At 39.4% G+C, this 19,918-nt stretch overlaps 1 protein-coding gene across 17 annotated transcripts in view; it reads right to left on the minus strand.

Moving 5' to 3' along the window:
* Positions 1-19,918, minus strand: part of RBM47 (RNA binding motif protein 47) — a 208,647-nt gene that overhangs the window by 42,900 nt on the left and 145,829 nt on the right. For all 17 annotated transcript variants that reach the window (XM_004038595.5, XM_055384834.2, XM_055384826.2 and 14 more), the window contains one exon: positions 106-228. The gene's annotated coding sequence lies outside the window, so the exon portion shown is untranslated. The remainder of the gene's footprint in view (positions 1-105; positions 229-19,918) is intronic.

Consider the following 19,918-nt stretch of genomic DNA (forward strand, 5'->3'; position numbering starts at 1 on the left):
CAACAGGTACACATTGTCTAAGCAGCAGGTATCTTGGTTGATAGGAATGAAAACTTATGTTCTTGCTTAAGTGGAAAGGAAAAGGACCAGAGGAAGTATACTCACCAAAACCACTAATTTGATTTGTCTGGTCCTTTATAAGACGCAGAACGAGAGTATACAGGCAAATTCAGGCAGCTTCCTTGGGATTCCTCTGTTCAATTTTTGCAGTGCCCTTTGAGGCAAATCCTAAGGGTTAAAAAAGAAATGGTTAGAAATATTTTCTATTTCAACATGATTTTCATATGTGCATTAGAAATTGAGGGGGGGAGCAGATCCTCTTGCGTAGTTCCTAAGCATAATAATTAGAAACTGGGGGGCCATTTTCTTCAAAAAATGAAATACCATTACTCTAATTATCATGTTCTCTATAAACCAAGTGCAACTGCTTATCTGATTCTTAAAGAAACAAGGAACAGTAATAATAAGAAAATGACCAATTTCTTCCATTTGTGTTTTTCTCTATGCCTTCTTCAGAGTGTGCATGACTTCAAGATGCACATAATGTTTAAGAAGGAATACAGATGTAGCCTATATTTTACACTTATAGACTCACAAAAAGAGGTAGTATCCTTTACAGAAATAATCATATCTAGCTCATGGACTTCCCAGCCAATTTGGGAGCTTATGCTACACATCACTAATAGATCTTCAAACTCTTCCTGCAGGGTCCAGAGAGGGTTCCCAAAACCATTGAAGCAAGTACTCCAGCTATCCACTACCAACCAGAGTTGGTATGAAAGAGACTTACTCTTCTGCCCCTAAAATGTAGAGGTAAGACTTTTTTTTTTTGAGATGGAGTTTTGCTCTGTCGCCCAGGCTGGAGTGCAGTTGCGTAGTCTCGGCTCACTGCAAACGCCACCTCCCAGGTTCAAGCGATTCTCCTGCCTCAGCCTCCCAAGTAGCTGAGATTACAGGTGCCCACCACCACGCCTGGCTAATTTTTGTATTTTTTAGTAGAGCTGGGGTTTCATCATGTTGGCCAGGCTGGTCTCAAACTCCTGACCTCAAGTGATCCACCCGACTCAGCCTCCCAAAGTGCCAGGATTACAGGTTTGAGCCACTGTACTCGGCAGAGTCAAGACTCTTTTGAGGATGTTCATTGCATGGAGGGGCCCATGAAAAATATGATTTGGGGGCTTAGAATAATCTTTAATAAGTAATGATATAGGAAATATTCACATGAAAAGAATTTAAAGTTCAAGATAAAGATATTTCAGATGAGGAATTAAAATATATCTTAAGCACAAAACTTTTATTTTTATTTCAATGTGTGGAAATATAATCTGCCTGATTTTCCAAACTACAGAGAGCCCCCATCAAGCCAACTGAAGCTCCAAATAACTTATACAAGATTCAATATGGCACAGTGGTTTCAACACCAGACTGGGAACAAGAAGGCTAGTTTTAAGGCTATCTCTGTCATGCCCAGTTCATTTCACCTGTCTGAGCCAAAGTTTACTCCCATGGAAAAAAAATAATAAAGGAGGCCAGGTGTGGTGGCTCCTGCCTGTAATCTCAGCACTTTGGGAGGTCAAGGTGAGTGGATCACTTGAGATCAAGAGTTCAAGACCAGCCTGGCCAACATGGTGAAACCCTGTTACCACTAAAAATACAAAAAATTAGCTGGGTGCAGTGGTAGGCACCTGTAATCCCAGCTACTCAGGAGGCTGAGGCAGGAGAATCACTTGAACCCGGGATGCAGAGGCTGCAGTGAGCTGAGATTGTGCCACTGCACTCCAGCCTGGGCGACAGAGCAAGACTGTCTCAAAAAAGTTAAATAAATAAAAATAAGAATAAAGGAGTTGGATTACCAATAGTTCTCAACATTTAAAAAAAAATTGTGTTTGTTTTTTCTTTGTGTTTTAGTTGTAGCACACTTTTTTCCACCAAAAATCTAACTAGTTGCAGAAACAACACCAATAAAACAGGAGCTGGTTGAAGTATAGGTAGGGGATGTTGTCGGGAGGTGCCCCCACTTCCATCATTCATTGTGTCCCTGTGGAGACACCGTAAGACCTTTAGGACTCCATAGAGCACAGTTGGAAACCTTCTGGATTAAATGGCCTTTAATATCACTTATAGCTCAAAATTATTCTGCCATAACTATCTTTATATTGGAATGACTGGGTGCTCAGTGAGATCCATAACGTTATGGGAACACAGCAATAACACTTTACCATGATCTAGTTTTAATCTTGTTAACAATGATCTCCTGAAAGAAAAAAAGCCACACCCTCAAATAAATTACAGAGCAATAGCTGTTAAAATGATTTACGTTTTAATACACATAATCTTTACCCAACTCTGTGAAAAGATAATTCCTGAAATGCTGCATCCTGGATAATACCTAGTAATCAAGATCATAGTGGTTGATAAAAACTATGAAAACGAATGTACAAAGTACAAGAAGGTGTGTCTTGAAATTAATTGTACACTGTCTGGACAATAGACTCCTGCATCTCTCATCTACTAGCTAAGTAAATCCAGACAAGTATATTCAACTTTCCTGAGCCTCAGTTTCCACCTCCATAAAGCAGAAATCATTCCTGACAGGACTGTTGTGGAGAACAGAGAAAATATTTATAAAGCACCATTCTCGACATATATTATTTGTGCAGAATTTTAAGTTTTCACTCTTTCTGTAATGGTAAAATGTCTCCCTTTAAAATGTAATATCAAGGTAATGAACATGTAAACTCTAAGAATTGAAAGCAAATTATTAATATATAAATGAAACACAGGATTCACGTAGTTTTGTGCTACATCATAAAAAGGGAAAGAAGGATCACAGATGTGCCTTTCATGGCTATTCAAGTAACACAGGACATTTCCCCAAAATGAAACACTTAGGGTCAATGTTTGTTTCCAGAAAAATCTGACTTTCCAGAATAACTCCAAACACAATCCATTCCATAATTTTTTTTTTTTTTGAGATGGCGTCTCACTCCATCGCCCAGGCTGGAGTGCAGTAGCCTGATCTCGGCTCACTGCAACCTCTGCCTCCTGGGTTCAAGCGATTCTCTTGCCTCAGCCTCCTGAGTAGCTGGGACTACAGGTGTGCGTCACCATGCCTGGCTAATTTTGGGAGGCCGAGGCCAGCAGATCAAATGAAACAGATTGTGTTTGGAGTTATTCTGGAAAGTCAGATTTTTCTGGAAACAAACATTGACCCTAAGTGTTTCATTTTGGGGAAATGTCCTGTGTTACTTGAATAGCCATGAAAGGCACATCTGTGATCCTTCTTTCCCTTTTTATGATGTAGCATAAAACTACGTGAGACAGTCTGTATTTTTAGTAGAGATGGGGTTTTGCCATGTTGGCCAGGCTGGTCTCTAACTCTTAACCTCAGGCGATCTGCTGGCCTCGGCCTCCCAAAGTGCTGGGGTTACAGGCATGAGCCACCATGTGCGGCCAGAATATTTAATATTGTTATGTTTGCCATAAAAATCTTCAAGCAAAACCTATATGTTATGTTTGTCCTGTGGCTTCACATTCCTCCTGACACAATATTGGATACTCCAGAGAACCCAGTTTGAGAAGGTTAGTTCCAGTCCAAACCTTTGATTTTACTATGGAGGAAACTGTCTTACCAAAGGTCACACAGTAGGTAGGAAACATAGTAATAAGATTTGTGGGGCAGTTTCTCGAGAAATGGGGTGGTTTCCAGACATTAATGGCGTTAATTCATTCCAGCTCCCCCCGCCCCCCAGCCTGGTACCCTGAAATTGCATAGACATCACTCACTCCATCATGGAGTCTTTATAAAGACCAAATGGGGAAAAGTTTATAGATTCCAGTAGGAGGAAAGCTATACTGACAGAACAACTGGTTTGTTTTAATGTTTTGCGGCATGTGAATCTTACAGCCGCTCATGACTCCGTCTCCAACACATGGGGGGACTTGAGGGCAAACATTTATTGGATGCTTCTGGCATCATCTTAGTTTGCCTATCTTGATTTTTTTGCCCCCTCTTCTATTTGTGTCTTGACGTGTCATATGTAGTTTTGAAAGCTGTTTCAAGTCCATTTTTGGAATGAAGCATAGCATACATAAAACACTTGAAATTAATACATGTATTTTTTGGAAAAAGATGCTCCAGTCTAATATCAAGTCATGTCCTGTTCTACTTCTCTCAGTCATAAAGCTAAGCTAAAAATAACTTTCTCACCACAACCCTCCACCAAGGAATGATAATTCCATTTCTTAAAAACAGATCCTTTCTTTTCTTTATTTTTTTAAGAGGCAGAGTTTCGCTCTGTTGCCTAGGCTGGAGTGCAGTGGCGTGATCTTGAATCACTGCAGCCTCTGCTTCCCGGATTCAAGTGATTCTCCTGCCTTAGCCTCCCACGTAGCTGGGATTACAGGTGCACACCACCACACCCAGCTAATTTTTGTATTTTTAGTAGAGGCAGGGTTTCAGCATGTTGGCCAGGCTGGTCCTGAACGCCTGACCTCAAGTGATCTGCCCACCTTGGCCTCCCAAAGTGCTGGGATTACAGGCGTGAACCACCGCATCTCGCCAGAACCTTTCTTAAGATAAACCAATTGCCCTCACCCAAGGATGCTAGTACATGGGGTCCTAAAGCTGCCAGGAGACCACCAGGTTGAGAGTCAAATAACTAAGTTCTAGTTCTCGCTTTGCCACCTGAACAGTTTGACCATGGCATGCTACATAACTTTCTGAGCCTCAGGTTGTTACCCGTACACTGAAAGATCACCATTATAAGGATTACACAAGACACAACATTTGAAAGCATCTCCTAAACTAACCATTAGCTCCTGCCTGGACTTCTACAGTAGACTCCCAGCTGGCTTCTCCCTATCCACTCAGGCCTGCTGCAATCAATCTAGGTCTCCTTACAGGCAAAGGGACCGTTTAAAAAATATACAATTTGGTCAGGCACGGTGGCTCACGCCTGTAATCCCAGCACTTTGGGAGGCCAAGGTAGACAGATCACCTGAGGTCAGGAGTTCGAGACCAGCCTGGCCAACCTGGTGAAACCCCATCTCTACTAAAAATACAAAATTAGCCGGGTGTGGTGGCACACACCTGTAATCCTAGCTACTCAGGAAGCTGAGACAGAATTGCTTCAATCCGGGAGGTGGAGGCTGCAGTAAGCCGAGATCGTGCCAGGCACTCCAGCCTGGGTGACAAGAGCAAAACTCCACCTCAAAAAAAAAAAAAAAAAAAAAAAAGGAAGCGTTTTATCACCCTTCTGCTTAAACCCCTACACTCTCCTCCCATTGCCCTTAGACTAAGTTTGTATCCTTTGTAAGGCTTGTAAGGCCTATAAAGAGGCTCCACATCCTCCTCCAGCCTCATCTTGTGTTACTTCCCCCTTACACATGCTGTTCCAATATTTCAGCCCTCACCAATTCCCATCTAGCCAGCTTGCACTCATCCCGAACTTCATTCCCTCTAGAAAGCTATTCCTGCAGCCCCCTGTGATATGTTCCCCCAACATCATATAATCCTTCATATAGCACTAGGTTGAACCATATGAAATTGCTATTTTGTAGGACAAAAACAGTAGACTGTTGGCAATTTTCTTTGGTTTAGCCTTATAGTAATTGCTGTAATGCTAGTCATCTTGAGTCAGTTTTAAACTCTACCAGGGAAGAATCTAGATCTGACTCATAACTAGAATCCTAGAGTTCCACACCCAATCCAAGCCAATAGTAGGCACTTAATTGTTTAATTAGTCTGAGATGTTGTTACTACCTTTTTAATGCCAAGCATATAAATTTTATATTGTCATTAATAGTTAAAAATAGTTTTTTGTCGGGTGCGGTGGCTCATGCCTGTAATTTCAGCACTTTGGGAGGCCAAGGTGGGTGGATCACCTGAGGTCAGGAGTTTGAGACCAGCCTGACCAACATGGTGAAACCCCGTCTCTGCTAAATACAAAAAATTAGCCAGGCATGGTGGTGCATACCTGTAATCCCAGCTAAGGCAGGAGAATCACTTAAACCTGGGAGGCGGAGGTTGCAGTAAGCTGAGATCATGCCATTGCACCCCAGCCTGGGCAACAAGAGTGATGCTCCATCTCAAAAAAAAAAAAAAAAAAATCATGTTTTTCTTCAAATGCTATTGATACATTCCATAGGACTAAAATGAAAAAAATGGAATGAAAAAGAATCACTTTCATATTTTCATTTCTGGCATTTCTGGAAAGCATGAATTCTAGTAAGTGTAATATATATATAAACAAGTATAGAATTTAGCCCACTGGTAAGGTATCATTTATGGATTTTTTTTTTAAACTCAAATGTTTTTCACTGCTTGGCAGAATAAAGGAGCTCTCAAAGGAAACCAGATAATTTGGATTTATCCCCTTTTATAGTTTTTGCCATGTGACAGCAAATCAGCTAAAGAAAAAAGATAGCATCTAAAAGAGTGCTAGACTTGAAATGGAGGAATTTTATAAGCTTCCCTATGACATTCAAAAGAAATACATCCTGAAACAATCCCAAATCACCTTATCCTATGCCACATCCGACAATGTCCCTCATGAAATGAACACAGCCAAGACCAAGTCTAAACCAAATTGAGATGGTATATGTTGTAGGCTAGGTGAACTCACAACCTAAGTAACATAGTAATATTAATAATAGTAATGACCATCAACATTCATTGAATGTTTATCATGCACCAGGTATGGCACTAAGCATTCCACATACACCGTCTTATTTAATCATTGCTACAACCTCATGAAGCAAGATCTATGATTCTACTCATTCTGGAGATGCCAGAACTGAGGTATAACAAGGCTGCCCATTTGTTAAGGTCCCTTAGCTGGAAGTGAAGAAGCTGGGGTTCAAACCCTAGGCCTTCTACAGAAGAATCCAATTGCTGCTGCATTCCAATTTGGAAGAGTAGAAAACTGAAATCTGTGCTATAACAAAAATGACAAATGATTCTATATGCATTATATATTACAGCTTCAGAGTCAACATGAGGAGTTAAACCTGAATGGCAAATTCATGAATTGTTAAGGCCTACCAGGTAGGAATTTTTTCAAGAACCCCAATATTCAGCTTTAAACAGTAAATGATATTCTCAACCTAGGTTAGAAATATAGATAGGAGTTCAACTTTTTGGGTGACGAATAGAGAATATCAGATAGGCATAAATATCATGGGATCAGAAATATCTGGTGTTCTGACTTGTTTCCTAGCTTCTTAAAAAACTATCACACTTTAGAAAGTTTTTGAGGACTCAGAGACCCCACAAAATGAGTAAACAAAACTGCAATTTCACTTTCTACTGCTTAGTTAATAATCTCTAATCAGACAGTTGTTTCCTGCTAACACCTAACAAAATTATCTACCTCTTTCAAATAGCAAAGAAAATGAACATACTAACATTCTTACAGTGGAAATATAATTTTACAAATAAACACAAATTACTGAATCTTTACATATGATTCACAGATGGTGGTGATGAGATTATCATGCCCCTCCCCACTCCGTCTTTGTGCACTGACATTTGACCCTTTTTATAATATGCACCTTGTACCAGTGAAACCTAAGGCACCAGTTAGTTACTCATTAAACTTGGGTGCTGAGGGCTGACTTGTACAAATTACGCTGTTAACTGCCCAGCCTGGCCTCTGTGCAGAAGTGGAAAAAAGCAATCATCATAGCTGTGAAATTCTGTCATATCGGCAGAATTGAACTACAAATTGCAGCAATTCGTACCTGACCTCTGATCTGTGAAGTTAGTCTAAACCTTTGAACCTTAGCTTGGAACTGAGAAGCAGCATTGACTTATACAGGACAAGGTGGCTAGCAAGTGTTCTCCATCGTGAATAGTTAACACTGTGACTGTTGGTCGCCCCCAACACCCACCTCCCCCAGAGAGTCATCTAGAGTAAAAGACACAAATAACGATGATCTTGAGAATGGCAGACATCTTACAAAAAGGCATTTGGAACAAATCTAATACAAGTATACAATTTCAGGATGCAAGTCTTTTTAAATGAATATGTCAAAATAAGAAAACAGAATCTGCAATAACTGAAATTCTTGGATATTTAATACTTTGTGATATGTACATTAAAAAATTTTCTTTACAAATTAGACCAAAGTAGAGTTTAAAACAAAATATTTAAATACATTTTTAATCAAATGGTGCCATCTCTCATTTGTCACATTTTAAAATAAACGTATTACCTAATCTCTGTTATAAAATACAAACCCATATTAAGCCACCTTTGGAAAAAAAGCAATCAGGGAAAACCAGTTACACTTTTCTTTGAACCTAAACTTATCTTTTGACACTAAATATCAGATGTAGGCTAATAAATAAGTATAAGAATATGCATTTCTCACATATACATTTTGTTGCAACATTGATTCATCATAATGAGAAGGGAGAAGGGTTCATTAAGAGAGAAGAGTATTTTTCTTTAAAAGATTAGCTTCTACTTCAAATGCTATTCAAATTGCTCCATTGCCAGACAGAAATGACTAAAGATTCCACTTCTCTGGTCATTTGAGTTAATATTAAAACAAATTTTGAATACCATATAAAATATAACTAAACAATTATTTATAATGAAAGTGAAACTAATGTTAATACTTTAAAGCATATAACCTACACCTAAATAATTCCATTTCATAAATTTAACTATTGGTTTGAAAACAATCATAAAAGTCTTCTTATACAAGAACTTTACTCTGAGAGGAAATGTCATCATTGTCAACCTTTATATGCTAATTATCATAAAGCTAATTCCATTAATTTTTCCTTATTTTAATTATCACATCTTAAAATTATAATTTCCTTCTCTAAACACTGACTCTGAAATGGCTTTAAAAATCAAATATGGGCAACACTGCTGATAAATTCCTGCTTCTTACCCCATAGTTTAAATAACAGGAAACTATAAAACAACAACAATACTGTGAAGATCTAGATTTTTCAAGCATATAAAGTGAAAAGCTGTTAGAAAAACTGATTTTTTAGAAAATGTTTTTAACTTAAGAATTTTGGTTTTACTGCTGGTAAGGCAGACTGTGCAGCAGTTGAAATTCTTACCAACTTCCAATTTTTGGGGGGGGGGTCTTCAATTAAAAAACAAACAATATGGATCATTTGTTTATCTGGTCTGATCTAAATTGCTTTAACCAAACACAATTACCTCTTCTTCTCTTCAATTAAAACAAATAAGGTGTCCCCTACCTTTCCAATCTTGATCTGGATGCGACAGGCTAACTGTAATGAAAGCTTTGCTTAAGCAACCTTCGCTCCCAATACCAGGAGCTGTGTAACTCTGTTATACATGGCACAGGGCTCCTCATTGGTCAACGAAATGAGCTTTGGCCACTTAATGCCTTGGGAGTCATTTGCTAAGGGCACCTGGAATGAGCTTGAGTGGGTGGTACAGAAAGAAGGGAGGTGTTAAAACTGCCACAAAGATAATGCTCAACAGCAACCTGAAACGGAATGGAAACCCTACTGTAACTGATGGATTTGGGGAAGGCTCAAGAAGACAAAAGCTTTGCCACTTCATAGAGGAGGACATTTAACAGAAATATTTTATTCAAACCCAAATAATGACCGTAAGGAAACAAATGATTTTTCGAAATCCACCATCCTAGAACCAGATAGATGCCCATTACGTTTGTACAGCTACATGCAGAGATAAAAAACAATAATGCCCACCTTGTCTAGGCTGTTGGGATTAAATAAATAAATAAATGTAAAGTGTTTAGAAAAGCTCCTGGCATATAGAAAGTACTCAAAAAGTGTTACTAGGATTTCTTAGAAATGTTACATTTTTAGCAAGTGTTGCTTTTTCCCCTTCTCATTATATCTGGGGTAGGTAACTTTGGTTAAGTACCCTGTGTCTAAAAGACTGTCAACAATCATGTTTATGATGATCAGTCTGGGAGAAAAAAAATAGGAAAAAATTACACATGAACCAAACCCTCACCTTATTTTACTTTATCAGTTTGGAGCTAGAAATTGATTTACTCATAAGAAGTGGAGACAAGTAGAAGAGGCATAGAATGAAAGAGAAGCAGGCAGTACAGCAGGATTTATGGTAATAAAACCATCTGTACACAACAACAGATCAGGAGAACCTGAGGCACTTAAGCTGAGTAAATACACTCCTTTTCAGGCAGTTATGGGATGGAACCTCATCGAAAGTCTCTCTGGAGGCTGAGTTTGTCAGTTCAGGCAATTGGGAGGTTAGAGGAAAAGGGAGCTGAAGTTGCCTGGAGGAGGCCCTGAAAGCAATGTGACTTCTGTGTCCTCTACATCAGGATTAAAGTGAGCTCTGCAGCACATCAAGAGAGGAAGGAGAAACTAACTCCTCCTAAAACAAAAATTTCAAAAAAATGTGGTCCCCAGTTTTCCCTGAGTCATCACTGTATCATCGTTAACCTTATTCAGTTAAACCTTAGTAACTGGAAGGAGCCAGAGTTGGAAGTAAAAAGACCAGAATGGGCCGGCTGTGGTGGCTCATGCCTGTCATCCCAGCACTTTGGGAGGCGGAGGCGGGTGGATCACTTGAGGTCAGAAGTTCGAGACTCGGGCGTGGTGGTGGGCTCCTGTAATCCCAACTACTCGGAAGGCTGAGGCATGAGAATCGCTAGAACCTGGGAGGCGGAGGTTGCAGTGAGCCAAGATGGTGCCACTGCACTCCAGCCTGGGCAATACAGTGAGACTCCGTCTCAAAAAACAAACAAACAAAAACGGCCAGAAGGACGACAAGAACATTTTCAATCTATTCATCTACGCATATATTTTTTAAAAAGACAGTTTTATTACTCCTAGATAAAATAATAGCTATCGACAGTGACTATAAATTATCAACAAGTTAACATAGGGTCAAAATCCAAAACAAGTCTAAGATTATAACTATGTTAAATATTATATAAAACTAAATCGCTATGTTCTGGCTGAAGGAACTCTGAAGCAGTCAGTTACTAAGGCAGTGTTTTCAAAAACTACTGATTTTAGACAAATTTAAATTCCTCTCGACTACAAATGGGACTCAGAAAGTCTGTTTTTCTATAAGAGTAATTTAGTATATTATATAAGAAAAAGTTCTGGCATGTTTTAAGCATTAGAGAGTATTCTGAGATTGAGGTTTGGTGTGAGTGTGTGCACGTGTGCTCCTATACCAAATGCTACCAAAAAATAACTTAGGCAAAAACATAGGAAATAAACCATCTCAGGATGATGAATTTTAAGACTAAGGGGGTAAGGAGAAAGCAATTTTTCACTGAATACCTGAAAACAACAATTACAATTATGGGCTGCCCTAAACAAAAAATGAGCAAATTTTTCCTGCCTTGGCTTTGAACAAAGTTAATTTAAAAAATACATGCACATAAACACACTAGTTTTAACAAAGTCAAAAAATATAGAAAAGTACACAGAAAAAGCAAGTCACCCCTTCTACTGATAGTAAAAGTGGCTCCTACTACACAGCCCTCTGTATAGGCACATGTGCATCACAGTAGAAAAGTCACGCCACATGAGCCATGTGGCATGTTCTTTTTTTTTTTTTTTTTTTTTTTTGAGACAGAGTTTTGCTCTTATTACCCAGGCTGGAGTGCAGTGGCGCGATCTTGGCTCACCGCAACCTCCGCCTCCTGGGTTCAAGCGATTCTCCTGCCTCAGCCTCCCGAGTAGCTGGGATTACAGCCATGCGCCACCATGCCCGGATAATTTTGTATTTTTAGTAGAGACGGGGTTTCACCATGTTGGTCAGGCTGGTCTTGAACTCCCGACCTCAGGTGATCCACCTGCCTCAGCCTCCCAAAGTGCTGGGATTATAGGCCTGAGCCACCACACCCGGCCACATTAACTTCTGTATAGTTCTGGCTTGCAACAAGCTTAAATCATCCCTGGAGGAGTGATCCTTTGTCTTTTACAAAGCATCTTTGATTTAGAGTAGAGTGACAGCAGGCAGTTCTGAGGTCTGAGGCTGTGGAGAAAAGGAAAAAAAAGTACAGACGCAAAATAGAAGCCTGGGATGAGATAAGCTCTGAGGTAGATTTGGAAAAAGGAGTAAGAAACAGGACTCAGGTCCAGGAGAGGAAGAAATGGAGCATAGTAAGACATGATTATGTGGCCTATTTTAGATAGGCTCTATTAAGGCCACTGCAGCATCCTGGTAAGAGAGTTATTATTATTAGTTATTACTTTATTATTTTTAGAGACAGGTCTTGCTATGTTACCCAGGCTGGTCTCGAACTGCTAGGCTCAAGTGATCTGCCTGCCTTGGCCTCTCAAAATGCTGAGATTAGACATGAACCACCATGCCCAGCCTACTTTTTAGTTTAATTATCTAAAAGCTAAGATATAGCCAATGCAAAGATTATGTGTGTATTTGCTTTTGTATATAGTAGTAGCACATCATTTTCCACAAGTATATTTGACACTATTTAGAATTTCAAGCCTTTGCTGAAACTGTTTATTGTATTAACACATGACTAAAGCATAAAAGAAATTGCACGTATGTGTGCGCATAGACATTCAGATGGTAGCCTTCACCTGAAAAGGTGTCAAACACTGATAATGAAATCACATAACTGTATTGGTGGTATCAGCAATAATAGCTGGCTAAGAAGCTAATTAACCGGTATTGAAAAACAGATGAAATATAAAGCAATATCCACAAGCCTATATGATTAAAGCACCATAGTATTTTCTTTCGGTTAATTTGTCTATTATGCTATTATAGCATCAACAGTCACAGAGAAGGAAGAATTAAACAATGGACATTGTCATATCTGAAATGAGTGTTCCTTATCTGGACATTAGGAAGGATCTGTGGGCTGTCCTTTTAAAATTTAAAATGGTAGGCTGGATACAGTGGCTCATGCCTACAATCCCAGCACTTTGGGAGGCCAGGATAGGAGGATTGCTTGAGCCCAGGAGTTCAGGACCAGCCTGGGGAACACAGTGAGACCCCATGTCTACAAATAATAAAAAAATTAGCACGGCATGGTGACATATGCCTGTGGTCCCAGCTACTCGCGAAAATTGCTTGTTTGAGCCTGGGAGGTTGAGGCTGCAGTGAGCCATGACTGCATCACTGCATTCCAGACTGGATGACAGAGTGAAATCCTGTCTCAAAAATAAATAAATAAATAAATAAATAAATAAATAAATAAATAAATAAATAAATATAAATAAAATGGTACCTTCTCAATTGGCACCCTTGGTTTATTTACTCATTTTTGTTTTGTGATAGAGTCTAGCTATGTTGCTCAGGCTGGTCTAGAACTCCTGGGCTCAAGTGATCCTCCTCCCTCAGCCTCCCAAGTAGCTGGGACTATAGCTGCACCATTGTGTCCCAGAGGTACAACTGTTTTAAAGATTAAAATTATTCATCACCTCCACCTGTAATAAAATAACTATAGCTAACTCCTACATACAGCCCTTGTCCTTCACCAGGCACTGTTCTAAGTGTTTCACATATATTAACACATGCAACCCCCATACATAGGTTGAGGCAGGTACTAGTATCATCTCCATTTTTTTTTTTTTTTTTTTGAGATGGAGTCTCATTCTTGTTGCCCAGGCTGGAATGCAGTTCTGTGATCTCAGCTCACTGCTACCTCCACCTCTCATGTTCAAGTGATTCTCCTGCCTCAGCCTCCTGAGTAGCTGGGATTACAGGTGTCCGCCACCATGCCTGGCTAATTTTTGTATTTTCAGTAGAAACAGGGTTTCACTACGTTGGTCAGGCTGGTCTCGAACTCCTGACCTCAGGTGATCCATCTGCCTCGGCCTCCCAAAGTGTTAGGATTACAGCCGTGAGCCACGCGCTCAGCCTCATCTCCGTTTTATAGATGAGAAAACAAGAAATAAAGTAATTGGTCCAAGACCAACAGCCAGCAAATAAGTAGTGGAGTGAGGATTCAAACCCAGGCATTCTGGCTCTTAGAGATCACACTTTACCGCCTCAAGCTAAGTAGATAATCTTCTTTCTTTCCTCCTAATTAGCTACCTCTCTATCTACCTACCCATGTTTCACCTTGCTGCTCTGTCAGCCTGCCAGGGACAGGAACTTCTGTACTAACCCAGAAAAACTTTGGAACTTTGAGATGGCATCTTTGGAGCTAAGTAGGAAACCCTTTAATGTTCAATGAATGAAACCATAAGTTAAGAAAGCCACAAAATCTAATTTGAATCTAAAGAGAATTCTCTTTGCATTTTCTCTCTAAGCCCTTCCTCTACCCGAGGCAGCACTCTTCATTAATTCTTAGAAACCTGCTAGATTTTATGGCGATCCCTTTCTGTCTGTCCCTCTAACACAGTAAAATGTAGCATCTGATAAGCTAAGTAATTATTAGTATTTACCTAATAGATTCTGTGGTAGTTTTAACAGACTTCTTAATCTTAAAAAGAGGAAGTTCAGAATACATACTGAATGCTGGTGGAGAGAAGACACCTATTACCAAGTCACATATCATGTGTAACATTATAGCCTTTTCTTCCACTTGTGCTAAGGAAAAGCCAGCTACATTGTCATAATGTGAAAAGTAGATATATTTCCTCCTGAGCCAGGAGGAACAAGGCAGTCAGGTTAACAAGGGCTCAGGAAGTGTGTGGTTTTGCCAAGTATTTTGTGAGTTTTACTCTTTAATAATCAAATGATATTTTAATAATTTCCTCAAAATTGCCACAAAAATCCCCTAACATTCTGGATTTATCAAGTACTATGCTCTTCCATTCCAACTGGTGTTTAAGGAGCACTTTCTATAATATCCCGAGATGTACTCAAGCCCTGGGGAAGTGCAGTCAAAGACCTGGATCATATGTTGTTTCTTTCTTTCTTTTTTTTTTTTTTTTGAGATGGAGTCTCACTCTGTCACCCAGGCTGGAGTGCAGTGGCGTGACCTTGGCTCACTGTAACCTCTGCCTCCCAGGTTCAAGCAATTCTCCTGCCTCAGCCTCCAGAGTAGCTGGGACTACAGGTGAATGTCACCATTCCCTGCTAATTTTTGCATTATTATTATTATTATTATTATTATTATTATTATTATTATTTTTGAGATGTACTCAAGCCCTGGGGAAGTGCAGTCAAAGACCTGGATCATGATGTGGCTTTTTTTTTTTTTTTTTGACGGAGTCTCGCTCTGTTGCCCAGGCTAGAGTGCAGTGGCATGATCTCGGCTCACTGCAACCTCTGCCTCCCAGGTTCAAGCAATTCTCCTGCTTCAGCCTCTAGAGTAACCGGGATTACAGGTGTGCGCCACCATGCCCAGCTAATTTTTATATTTTTGGTAGAGACAGGGTTTTGCCATGTTGGCCAGGTTGGTCTTAAACTCCTGACCTCAAGCGATCCGCCCGCCTTGGTCTTCCAAAGTGTTGGGATTACAGGCGTGAGCCTCCGCGTCCAGCCTTTTTGTATTTTTAATAGAGATGGAGTTTTGCCATGTTGGCCACGCTGGTCTCAAACTCCTGACCTCAGCTGATCCACCAGCCTCGACCTCCCAAAGTACTTGTGATTACAGGCATGTGCCACTGCGCCCGGCCATGATGTGGTTTCTATTAAATTACAGGTGTGAGCCACCGTACCTGGCCATGATGTGATTTCTATTAACTGGGAGCTAATAATCCTCTTGGAGAGATCATTAAATGTCTGATAATTACAACATATAGAATACACAGAAATGGAACAGCATGTGCTATCCAGACAATGGGAGCCACCACAATCAGGTGAAGAGTATTGCTAAGATAGATCAGAGTCCATGGGGAAAGCTTCCTGGAGGAGGTATAACTAGCCTGCATTCCCTTTTTTATCTTAGTTTTTTAATTTTTTGAGACAGGGTCTCACTGTGTTGCCCAAGCTGGAGCACAGTGGCGCGATCTCAGCTCACTATAACCTCCGCCTCCCCGGTTCAAGCCATTTTCCCACCTCAGCCTCCCAAGTAGCTGGGACTACACGTTCATGCCACCACACCCGGCTAATTTTTGTATTTTTAGTAGAGGTGGGGTTTCACCATGTTGGCCAGGCTGGTCTTGAACTCCTGACCTCAGGTAATCCACCTGCCTCTGCTTTCCAAAGTGCCGGGATTACAGGTGTAAGCACCTGGCCTAGCCTGCATTCTTATTTACAATTGCATTAGGTTACAAACAGAGGCAATCACAAAATCCTACACTTCAAAATCTGTATTCTCTGTATTTGTTTACTTTGTGATTTAAAAAGTAAAACACCTCTTTCCTGAAGAATGTTCCTTATTTCAAGAATTGAGTATTCCTAAAATTGGAATAAACCTTAGACATATTTTATAATCAGCCAGGAAACGGAAATTTTTCAGGAGCTTGATAAGCTGGCAAGTAACTAAATGAGTTATGTGGAGTCTAAAAATCTTTGAAAACTTTTCTTCTTAAGACCTTGTGGTTCAGTTCTTATTTAAGCCTAGTTACCTGTTCAACATATTATTTTACCACTTTGAAAAGGGAGCTCTTATTTTTTGAAAAATAAAAGTAGACATTCTAAAGAAATTTGAAAGCAATATGGAAATAATTGAAATCATTCGAAAAAAATCAAACACTAAAACTTTAGCTGCGATGGATCTATAAATACTGGTTACGCTATTAATGATTACAGGTGAAATTAGAAACACGAGAACATCTTTAAAAGGTCAACTCCAAGGCTGATCAGTTTAGATGGGATGCTAAAATTAGCGAGGAGTATAAGCTCAGGAAAAAGAACAACATAAAATGCTAGTGAAGCAAATCGTTTCGACACAATGAGCCTGATTTTCCATGAGCAAATGGTAACTTGGCAAGGCATTCAATTTTGAATTGGTTGCAAGAGTCACTCAATCGTTCAACAATGGCTATTGATCCTACTACGCGTGGCTTTGTTCTAGACCCCGAAGATTGGATGGTGACAGGCAGAGGAGTCCCTGAAGAACAGAACAAGAAGAAAGGGGCGGGGCAGCGGAAGCAGAGGGAGCGAGACAGGCAGGGGTCAGATGGGAGCGTTATAACACCCAGGAGAGGACTTCAAGTTCTCCTTGGTTGATTGGAGGATTCTGAGCAGAGAAGCGCTGTGATCTGCTTTTCTGTTTTTTAAGATCACTGGTGTGCAGCCAGGTGCATTGGCTCACGCCGGTAATCCCAGCTACTCGGGAAGCTGAGACAGGAGAATTGCTTGAACCCGGGAGTCAGAGGTTGCAGTGAGCTGAGATTGTGCCACTGGACTCCAGCCTGGCTGACAGAGCAAGACTCCATCTCAAAAGAACAAAAATACAATACAATACAATACAGTACAATACAATACACTATCACTTTTTAATCAACCAATAAATTTAGCTAAAATACTTAATAGTGATTAAGTGTCACACTTCAGTAAAACAAGTATGAAAGCATCAAAACCCTTCTAAAAAAGAAATTGCACAGTGTATTTGAAGAGCCTGGAAATGTTTATTCTTTTTACTTAGCAATGATGTTATTATAAATCTATCCTTAAGAAATAAGAAAAAAATCATGTTTACATCCAAAGATATTTATCTCAGAATTCTTTATAATACATTGAGAAACAATCCTTATAGGAATGGTTAAATAAATGGTGACACACTAGCCACTAAAAATTACATTTATGAAGAATTTAATGTCATGAGTAAAGGTTCACAATATGTGAGCTTAAGAAAAAAGAGAATAGAGAAAACTTTATGTAGGGTACAATTTCTACTGATATTATAGTAATCGAATGTAGAAAAATATAACAAAATATTGACAGTGGTTGTCTCTGGAGAGTAAGAATATGAATATGGGTGATTAAAATACATATGTAATACATGTATGTTAAATATCTGTAACATATATGACTTTGATCAGCAAAATTTTAATGATTTGATAAAACGAACCTATTTGTTCTGTCCCTCATTCTCTCCATTTCGACCCATCATTACATTCTGCCAATTCTTTTCTTTTCCTTTCTTCCTGATTTAGTTCAGCACTAACCATGCACAACCTCCCACCCCCACCCGTTGGGTTTCCTAGCTGACACCTTTCCCTGCTAACCATCCTGAAAGCAGTAGGATGAACCATTTTCCTTAGGTATGGTTGGGATCATGTTACTCCCATGAAGGGAATTTGAGGTGATCCTTGGTCATCCACAACATTGCATGCTTTTGATCATGAGCTGCAAATCTCTGGTTAACTTATGATTACAAATCACTGCATAATTTCCCTTTGTTCCCTTCAACCTCAACAGATACACAGCTACACACAAAATCTCCAAGACTACCTTCCTTCCTTCTCTATCTACCAGATTCTTATTTTCCTTTGTAACTCTCTTCTAGAATCACCTTCCTCCAGAAGGATTTTTTTAATCCAGGTATCTATCTTGCTCAACACAACTTTACTCACTGCCACACCACTTCAGCATTTCTTCTTTTCTAGATATTTGGCAATTGTGTATTTGTCATTTGGGATCAAATTTGATTCCTGTTTCATCACAACATTGCCTAAACAGCAATGCTTCTGATTCTACATTTGAAAATTAAAGCTTATACACAAAGTTTAAGATTGTCTCTTTTTTTTGTTTGTTTTCTTTTTATTTTTTGTTTTTGTTAAGACTGTCTCTTGTAAAAAATGTTTGCACAGTTGTCATATGTTTGCATGACAAGCTGATTATGGTTCCTTACAAAGTATACCCAAGGTATTTGCTCTCAACCTTTTCTCACCACCCAGTGCACACACACAGAAATTCACTAACATGGGTGCTCAATAATTGTTATTGACAAGAATTCCAAACAGTTGGTCAAATGACTTTTTACTTACAACATGGAGCCGTAAGTCATAAGATAATTTAATTTATGAAGAATCATTATGAAATAAAGACTTAAAGCTCAATCTTGTTACCTGTTTGGTGAACAACTCTGGAAAGTCAGGATAAAGGAAAGCCAAGCCGACAGCTGCTGTATCTAAGCAGTAAGAATATGCAGATGGGACCCTCTTCTGTTCTCCTACCATGTTTGTTCCAGGATTCCAATTTGAAATCTGTATGTGCCCCTTGACACCTCAGTGCTTTGTCAAGCACCTCATTTCTCTGGCTTTAGTTTTATAGACAAAGAAACCAAATACATGGTGATGGAGCAGCTTATCACAGTATGTTTTTAGAAACACCAATGCTAAAATTACCAGTCCCCGAGTGTCAGGTGAAATTACTATAAGAATTAAGTGAGAATTACTTTGATCTCAAGTATTAATGAAAATGGTAGTGTCAGTCATGATTCTGGATAATTACTCAAATAGACAATTTTAAAAATTGGGACAACACATTAATATGAGAATATACTGTTATAAAGAGAAAATAGGCCGGGTAGGGTGGCTCACTCATGTAATCCTAGCATTTTGGGAGGCTGAGGTGGGCAGATTGCTTGAGTCCAGGAGTTTGAGACCAGCCTGGGCAACATGGCAAAAGCCCATCTGTGTAAAAAAAAAAAAAACCAAACATTAGCTAGGCATGGTTGCGTGCGCCTGTAGTCCCAACTACTTGGGGGTGTGAGGTGGGAGAACTGCTTGAGCCCGGAAGCTCCAACTGTAGTGAGCCATATTTGGACCACTGCATTCTAGCTTGGACAACAGAGCAAAACCCTGTTTCAAAAAAAAAAAAGAGCTTAGTGTGAAGAGTTTAGAAACTAAATACAGTAGCTAAGGAAGAAACTGATTATTTATCTGAATTTCAAATTGAACTAAACATTGGTCCCAATCACTCTTCCTTTTTCCAAGAACTGAGCATTAAATGGAATTTTAAAACATTTATTAAAACAAAATCAAAGACAAACTACAATTAGGAGTGTGTCATTAAAGAGTCAATTTCCTTAATATGCCAGAGTGCTTCCGTATCAACAAAAAAATACAACACAATACATATGAGCAAAG

This window comes from Gorilla gorilla, chromosome 3 (assembly GCF_029281585.2).
Source record: "Gorilla gorilla gorilla isolate KB3781 chromosome 3, NHGRI_mGorGor1-v2.1_pri, whole genome shotgun sequence".
NCBI classification, from domain to species: Eukaryota; Metazoa; Chordata; class Mammalia; order Primates; family Hominidae; genus Gorilla; species Gorilla gorilla.